This window comes from Oryx dammah, unplaced genomic scaffold (assembly GCF_014754425.2).
Source record: "Oryx dammah isolate SB20612 unplaced genomic scaffold, SCBI_Odam_1.1 HiC_scaffold_18, whole genome shotgun sequence".
Taxonomy (NCBI): Eukaryota; Metazoa; Chordata; class Mammalia; order Artiodactyla; family Bovidae; genus Oryx; species Oryx dammah.
The window spans coordinates 95,673,779-95,682,953 of record NW_024070202.1 but is presented as its reverse complement, the minus strand read 5'-3'; the positions used below and the strand labels follow the sequence as shown (position 1 = coordinate 95,682,953).

The 9,175-nt window shown below is 43.3% G+C and overlaps 1 pseudogene; it reads left to right on the top strand.

The window, feature by feature from the left end:
* The first annotated feature begins 1,630 nt into the window (after positions 1–1,630).
* Positions 1,631–2,482, top strand: LOC120877363 (annotated as a pseudogene).
* The last annotated feature ends 6,693 nt before the right edge of the window (positions 2,483–9,175 follow it).

Below are 9,175 nucleotides of genomic sequence, written 5' to 3'. Positions count from 1 at the left end.
AATTAGCCAGTCCACAGTAGCTGGATATTTAAGGTTTGCTTTGTTTTGTTTTTTGCTACTGAAAACAACATTGCAACAAACATCTGTGTGCATGAAACTTTGGGTTTTCGATTCCTAGAGAAGCAACAGTTGGGTCAAAGAGTAGGGATATTTTCAATACATTTGGAAGAACGTCTTCTTAAATCTGATTCCCTTAACTGTGGGGGTAGGAAGTCACAGTGATTGAAGGAGGGTGGTCGCTTTTTCCACAGCTCCTCTGTTAGTGAAGAGAAGTTTATATGAATTCCCACTGCAAGGAGCAGAGGACTAAAGAAGTCATGGGTCCTTGTCCTGGTCCAGTCACTTGAGGTGTAACCTTGAGTCATTTTCCCTCTTTAAATACTGTTTAATCTCCAAAATGAGAGTAGTGACTTATGGTAGGTAAATATTTTCTGCACAGAGAAAAATAGGCACTAACTATAAAATAAACAATAGATAATTGAAAATAAAAACCTGTGTTCGTTAAAAGACATTATTAAGAAAGAAGACAAACCACAGACTGAAAGGGTAATCATAAAACATGTATTCAACTAAGGACTTGTATCCAGAATTCCTAAAAATAAGAAGAAAACAAGCAATAAAGCAGACAAAAGATATGAACATTCACTTCACACACACACACACACACACACACAGATAAATACTCAAATCGCCATCATGCAGATGAAAATGTGCTCAATACTGTTAGTCATAGAGGAAAGCAAACTAACACTACACAAGATACCACTATACATCTAACAAAATGGATAAAATTAGTAAGACTGACAATGTTTGTGAGAAGGTGGAGCAACAAACACTCTTTTCCATTGCCAGAGGAAGTGTAAAATGGAACAGTCACTTTGGGAAATCAGAAGTATCTGTTAAAATGCAATGGACTTGGACTCAGCAATCCTAACCCTAGGGACACATATACTCTAGAAAAAAAAAATCAGTAAATATTATATCATTAAAAGGCGCATACAAGAAATTTCATAGCAGTTTTATTCCTAATAGCCAAAAATTTGAGAAACTCATATGTGCACCAACAGGATAACAAATCAGCTGTGCTTAATGCATGGGTAAAGCTCTCAGACACAAAGTCAATGAAAAGAAGCGAGACTCCAAGGGACACATACTGACAGATAAGATTTGTATAAAGTTCAACAGGCAAAACTAATCTCTGGTGGTAAAGTCAGAACAGTGGTTACTTCTGGTATGGATGGTGATGGCAGGGACTAAGAAGGGGCGTGAGGAAAGAAGCTTCTGGGGTCAGCTCATGCTCTGTGTCCTGCTCCTGGTGGTTGTTACAAAGGTGGAAACACGAAAAACTTCACTGAGCTATCTACCTAAGGTGTGTGCACTTCCCTATAAACATGTTATAAGCTCCATGTGCTTCCCAGGTGCTTCAGCGGTAAAGAATTCGCCTGCCAATGCAGGAAATGCAAGAAATGTGGGTTCAGCCTCTTTTTCAGTTCCGTCTGCTGCTGACCCAGAACTAGAGAAGACACAGGGCTGCCACCACCCCAGAAAACCCTGTTAGAGGCTATGCTTCTGTGAACGAAAAGAAGGGACAGTGGTGAGCATATCATGTATGAAGGCCTGGCCTGAAGCCCTTCGTATATGGAGACCTGGCCTCCATCACGGCAGAGTGCAGTACCTTTCCAATTGATTTAACCAAGACACGGCTCCAGATTCAAGGCCAGAAGAACGATGCAAACTTTAAAGAAATCAGGTATGAAGGAATGTTGCATGCATTAGTGAAGATGGGCAGAGAGGAAGGCCTGAAAGCGCTGTATTCGGGGATTGCCCCAGCGATGTTACACCAGGCTTCCTATGGCACCATCAAGATAACGCACCTATCAGAGCTTGAAGCAGTTATCTGTCGAGCATCCAGAAGATGAAACCCTTCTGATAAATGTGGTCTGTGGGGTTCTCTGGAGTCATATCCTTAAGCATTGCTAATCCAATGGATGTTTTGAAGATATGGATGCAAGCTTAAAGCAGCACCCTGCAAGGAAAAATGACAGGCAACTTCACTAACATTTACCAACAAGAGGGAAAGAGAGGACTGTGGAAGAGCGTATCCCTTACCACTCAAAGGGCTGCTATTGTGGGCGTCGTGGAGCTGCCGGTCTACGACCTCACCAAGAAGCATCTGATTCTCTCAGGCCTGATGGGAGACACCGTGTATACCCACTTCCTCTCAAGCTTCACCTGTGGGCCGGCGGGAGCCCTGGACTGCAACTCTGTCAATGTGGTAAGAACATGTACAATGAATCAGAGAGTCCTCTGCGATGACAGACACCCTGGCTACAAAGATACCCTGGATTGCTTGTTATAGACATGGAAGAATGAAGAGTTTTTTGCTCTATATAAATGGTTTTGGCTAAATTTGTTGGGAGTTAGTCCTTGGAATCTTATTTTCTTTGTGACATATGAGCAGTTGAAGAAACTGGATTTGTGACAAGTCAAGACTGCATGACATATCCACTGAAAATGCTCACTTCTGAAATAGTGAAGCTTCCTGTCTTTCCCACTGCTTCTCACTGCTTGGCCCACCACAGATTGAGGTGTGAGCAACAGGTGAGGACAGGGTTAGCTCAGATCACTGTGTCCTGGCATCGGACACTCTGCACCAAACGTTTAACTGTAACATGCAGACACTAGTCCTTACCATTCAAGTGCCCTTCGACATCAAAGATAACAGGAAATGCATGTTTCTTGTTAAAGAAAAATTGCCTGAAGATCAGGAACTGTGGACCGTTTCCTTCAGGAGAAGAGTAACTCCTGGTGCATCTCAGTTCATAGCCAAGACTCCCAGACTGTTCTAAAGAAGCTCTTTGGAACCATGGAATAGAACCTGAGACGCTGTTACTGTTCCTGAGCTTTGGGGGGAGCTTTGGCCTCATGTCCGCTGAAGAAATTCACACATGGAGACCTGGTGTATCCCCAAGTATAAACAGGGCAGGATAGAGATCCCTGGAACATTGCCCTGCTTTGTAATTTCCTATTTTGGCAGGATTCTTTCACTTTATAATAAGTGACTTTTAAGCCTTTGACCACTCGACCTTTGTGAGGACTTGTTACAAAGTATTACTATCTAAACTTATGATGGAGTGAGAGGTTGGCTTGAAAGGTAGCAAAGTCTGTGTTGTGGGGGGTGTGTTTAAGCAACTTGAGTTCTGTCCTAGGTACTGGTAGTACTGGGTTAGCCAAAAAGTTTGTTCAGGTTGTAGGAGCTTAGGAAAATACCGAACAAACTCTTTGGCCAAGTCAATAATTTGCTCTGTGATATTAACAAAGTTTCTATCTCCCAATCTGTAAAATGGGGATAACGACATCTATTGATACTGAGTGTCAGGTGAGGAAAACAGTAGCTCCTACTGCTAGACTTGTAGGATAAGTGTCTTTACATCATGGTGTCCTACAGCTGTAATTCCAGAATAAATAGATCCTGTGTATAAAGAGTCATTTTATCATGGACTTCTCTCAAGCGAGGTCCTGTGATAAAACTCTTGTGAAAGAAAGAGGCTAACGTTCTGTTTCCCTTAGTGAAATGTGGCAAATGAATCGAAGAGTTGATTTTTCCAGATTTCCTGGGTTTTACTTTAGTTCTGGTCACGTTTGTTAAAATATTTCCTGTCTTGGACTTCCTTATCAGTTTGGATGGAAAATACTTGCTTGAAATTTGAAAAGCAATATTTTTGTATACCTAGAGTCTGATAAGAGGTATAAAATAGCTTCTTTCTTTTCTTTCAAAGACAGGATATCATTCTTCTTTCTCATCTTCATCTTACTCTTGCAGAATAGAAAGTGACTCTGAGAGAGTCCCAGGACCTTTATATTTCTAGAAGACGTCCCTAGGAAAGGAAATATATTTAATATTCACTTGGGTAACTTTGGCTCTACCCTTAGGGTGTGCTCAGTCACTCAGTCATGTCCAACTCTTAGCCACCCCGTGGACTGTAGCCCACCAGGCTCCTCTGTCCATGGGATTCCCCAGGCAAGAATACTGGAGTAGGCTGCCATTTCCTTCTCCAGGGGATCTCCCTGACCCAGGATCTGAACCCATGTCTCTTGTGTCTCCTGCTTTGGCAGGCAGATTCTTGACCACTGAGCCACCTGGGAATCCCTATGATAGTAAATTAAATACCTATTCATTGGGGCTCCAGGACAGTCACCTTTGCAGTATATGCATGTTCCCAGTCTGTCCAGCCCCTGGACTGCTTCCTCCTTTGAAGCAAAATAGAAGGCACACAGATTTTTCTTGGGGATTGGGCAATTTCCCTCCCAGTCTCCCTCACCTTGCCTTCTTTATTAATGCTGACTTTGAAAATAAGATTTTTGTGAAGCAGGATTTCCATTCCGAAAAAAAGAGCTAAGGCAGGAACAGAGGAGGTCAGAGGTGTTGATTGCTTCAAGACTCAGATGGATGTCTAGTTCTCACTGACCAGTTCCAGATGTGACACTAAGAGAGCTGAGCCCCTTCAGGCCTCGTTCCTCATACTGAACCATATATTTAGAGAGGAGACTTCTTTTCTTACCAGAACATTTCATTGATGTAAGGGCTTTCTACAGAAAGACTTTCACTTTTGAGTTCCTTGAGTTTAAAGGATGACTTTTTATGAGCCACTCTTTTTTTTTTTCCCCTTAATGTAGAAAATGTTGTAAGTGTACATATAATTCCTAAAACAGTAAAAGCAAGTTCATTTTGAAGACCATGAAAAGATTGAATGTCATGCAATATTCATTATATAAGTTTATTCAAATATGTACATGTTCATACCAGGAAGAAAAGAAAACCAAACCTCCTTGTAAAAGGTTAGCATATTTTTTAGACAAAAATATTGTTTTTCTTCAGTGCAGACTTATTAAATACCTTATAGAACGAGTCTTAACCTGTTTTAATTTTTTTTTCTGTTTCCTGAAAGAGTAATGCAGTTGTTGAAGCTTCTAACCAAGAAAGAATTTGAAGGACTGGGAGACTTGGTCCTTTTGTCTTCAGGGCTGTGACTATAAGTTCCCTCCCCCCACCCCCCTGGGTATTGTTAAATGTAGCAAAGGGATTTTTAGCTTTTATAACCCAAATGAATAAAGTGGATTTTTTTGTTTGCTTGTGGATTTGTGTAATCATTGATGGCTAAGTATTGGCTGATTGTGATATAAAGAACGGCTTCTGTTTTCTATATTTATTTATGCACCAGGAATAGTATATATTATTACATAAAGACTATAAAAGTTTTCATAAGCCTTTATATTTGGAGCTCTTTATTTAAACATTGCTAGAAAATGTGGCATAAACCTTGTTTCATTATTTAATAAACTGTAGTAATATATAATCAGAGAAGGCGATGGCACCCCACTCCAGTACTCTTGCCTGGAAAATCCCATGGACAGAGGAGCCTGGTAGGCTGCGGTCCATGGGGTCTCAAAGAGTCGGACATGACTGACTGACTTCCCTTTCACTTTCATGCATTGGAGAAGGAAATGGCAACCCACTCCAGTGTTCTTGCCTGGAGAATCCCAGGGCCGGGGAAGCCTGGTGGGCTGCCATCTATGGGGTCACACAGAGTTGGACACGACTGAAGTGACTTAGCAGCAGCAGCAGCAGTAATATATAATAACAACAACAACAAAAAAGGAAATGCAGGCTTGATCCCTGGGTTGGGAAGATCCCCTGGAGGAGGGCATGGCAACCCACTCCAGTATTTATACCTGGGAAATCCCAGGGACAGAGGAGACTGGTGAGCTATAGTCCATGGGGTCACAAAGAGTCGAGGACAACAACAACCAGCAAGCTCCATAAAAAATAAATGAATGCAAATTAAATACAATGAAAGCATTGGACTAGATGATAGTTAAGGCTTTCCCAACCTTGTAGGGTCTCTTCCTTAAAACTTTGTTCTCTTTGCCTCTTTGCTTCACTTTCTCAAGCTCCCCTACTCTAAAAGCTTCAGCTATCACTCCATCTGGGGAGCCCAAGCATTTGCAACTCTCTAGCAGAGCTCAGTCAAGTTCATTCCATCAGGATGTACATGTCTTGCATCTCACCCACACCACAACTTACCCCAAACAAAACACAGCCTCATCCCCCCCCTCAGCACTCTCCAGAGCAGGCATCAAGCAGTGTGGCTCCCTGGCTCACACCGAATAGGAAAATTTAAAATTTTACATAACCTCCTTCTCATTCTGCCTCTGTAGCTCAGCTTGCCCCTTACAAAGTCTAGATCACACAGGTCATGTAGTCTCAGAAAGTGGGGACTCGCAATACTAGGAACTGGAGTTTGTCTCACTGACCCTTGTCCTGCTCTTTGCAATCATCCAGCCCCTGCAAACCTGCTTAATCATGCCTGTCCAGGCCAGGCATCCCCCTCTCCATATTGACTGCTATTCCCGTGCTCACAAAACCCCTTAGTTTAAATCAGCCTATTAACAGCTAATGATGCCCACTACAGTCTGTCTATAAAAACTCTGTAATCCCTTTGTTCAGGGCTCAGAGCTTGGAGCGTTAACTCCTCTGGGCCCGCTGGTTAAAACCTGAATCCTCCAACTCTCCAAGGGTGGTGCTTGGTCTCTCGAGTACTGGTTTCTGCAACAACACCATTTCCCCTTCTCTGGGAACACCCCTAATGCTCAGGACTGAGTCTTCAGAGAATAAGTCTGTAGCCATGAATCTAACCCATCCCACAGCTCCTGACACAGGAGGGGGCACCTCCGCTAAGCTGGGCCAGATTCCCTCTCCTGTGAATTTAAAATTTGCACTGAGAGCCTAGGGGTTCCTAAGGCACTGAAGATAATGTCACAGAAGAAAGATCCACAAATCCTCTTCACTCAAGCATCAGAAACTTCCTTCAGTGGTCCCCTTGGGTATTCAGTTCCTCCTTTTGGTTGGAAGGATTCCTACTCTATATTCCTTTTTTGTTTTAAGATTTTTTTTTTTTTTGGACTTGCACTGGTTTTAAAGTCTTTATTGAACTTGAATCAACCATGTTTTGGTTTTTTGGCCTTGAGGCATGTGGGATCTTATACCCCTGACCAGGGATTGGACTCATATCCCCCCTGCAATGGAAGGCAAAGTCTTAACTCCTGAACCACCAGGTAAGTCCCTCTACTGTATATTCTTGCATTAAATGTCATTTTGTATTTCAGCTCAGTTCAGTTCAGTCACTTAGTCACGTGCGACTCTTTGTGACCCCATGGACCTCAGCATGCCAGGCCTCCCTGTCCATCACCAACTCCTGGAGTTTACCCAAACTCATGTCCATTGAGTCAGTGATGCCATCCAACCATCTCATCCTCTGTCATTCCCTTCTCCTTCTGCCTTCAATCTTTCCCAGCATCAGGGTCTTTTCCAATGAGTCAGTTCTTCACATCAGCCAAAGTATTGGAGTTTCAGCTTCAGCATCAATCCTTCCAATGAACACTCAGGACTGATATCCTTTAGGATGGACTGGTTGGATCTTGCAATCCAAGGGACTCTCAAGAGTCTTCTCCAACACTACAATTCAAAAGCATCAATTCTTTAGGCCTCAGCTTTCTTTATGGTCCAACTCTCACATCCATACATGACCACTGGAAAAACCATAGCTTTGACTAGACAGACCTTGGTTGGCAAAGTAATGTCTCTGCTTTTTAATATGCTGTCTAGGTTGTATTTCAACTAGCTAATGCCATTTCCTGTTGCTTGCAATCCAAAGAATTTAACTATATGCCCTTTCCGAAGCCCACCCTGTCCTCTCTAGCGCTCTGTTCTCATGATTTGTTCATGACTTTATCCTCTTCTTGTTTACCTAGTTGTCAACTTGGTTTCCTCTCTGTTTCCACTGAATCTTGTCTGACCCATACCTGAAACTTTTCTCAGCTGGTTCTCTCCTTTCCAGGTCTTGAGACTGATGCCCACATCTGGGCCCCTGTCATTGCTAACCTGAGCTAATCTGATGAAGGCTCCTCTCTGCTCCCCATCCCATCCTTGACCTCTCCAGTTCATCATTCATAGTTCTGTTAGACAGAGCTCCCTAAAGCCCAGCTCTGACCAAGTCGTTTCCTGTTCATCAACCTTGCCAGCTCCCCATCATGTTCTAGAACTTGCATGTAGGCTCCTTAGTATGCCACAAGGCCATTCTCAGCAGCTTCAACTTGCCTTTCTAGTCTCAGCTCAGGCTCTGTTATTCCTCCCAAGTCATATGTGCTGCCTTCCAATTGAACATGACACTCACAAGCTCCCAACATGCAAATTCACCCCTCTGGGCCTTTGCTAACTCAGTTCCCTTTGTTTAAACGTCCTACCACAGCCTGCCTGTCCTCACATCTTCTGTGATAGTTGAAACCTCACCTGATCTTCAAAACCCAGATAGAAGGCAGCATGTATATGAAGCTTGCCCTTCCTGGAGGTCATCATCCAAAGTGCTTTACTCATTCTTCTGTTGTGAGTGTGTAATTCCTGACCTGGAGGGACAGCTATTTACATCTATGTATGTCTGTCTCTTCCGGTAGCCTTGCTCCTTGTGAGCAGGGACCAGACCTGTTTCCTACTGTAAACTTCCTGCCCACCACAGTCCCTGGCATGGAATCAGTGCTCAGTAAACGGGTGTGGAATTGAATTTTCTAAACCTGCAGTGAAAAACAAATGGAAAGAGGAGAGGAGAGGTGAGAGGAGAGGTGTAAGCAGAAGCGTAGAGGGACACAGCAACCTGAGAGAATGAAAGAACAGGAGCAGAGGGAGAACATCCTTTGGAAATGTATCTCTCCTCCAGGACAATTTTATGATCAAAGGGGACAAATGCTGCCCAACTAATCTAGCTCCACCCTGGCACAAGAACTAATGGGAGATGAGAGGAGGTACAAATACCAAAGCTGAAAACAAAAGCACAGGAGAGAGGCAAGGGATTCCTGTTTCCCTAAGCCTGGCTCTGAAACACCTGGGCCCTGAGGCTAGACTCATCACTTCAGCTCCCACCGGTCCTGAGGGGCAGATTTGCTCCCCTACGCCCAGTTGGGAGCTCTTTTAAAAATCAGCAGAATAAAGCAGAAAAGACAAATCCTTCCATGGTGTTGCTACTACCCCTGGCAGAGAAATGATGAAGATGAAAGAAAGAAGAATGGGATGGTAAAGCCAATCTGAATCTCGATAAAATGCCCATGAGGCCTAAGACTTCCA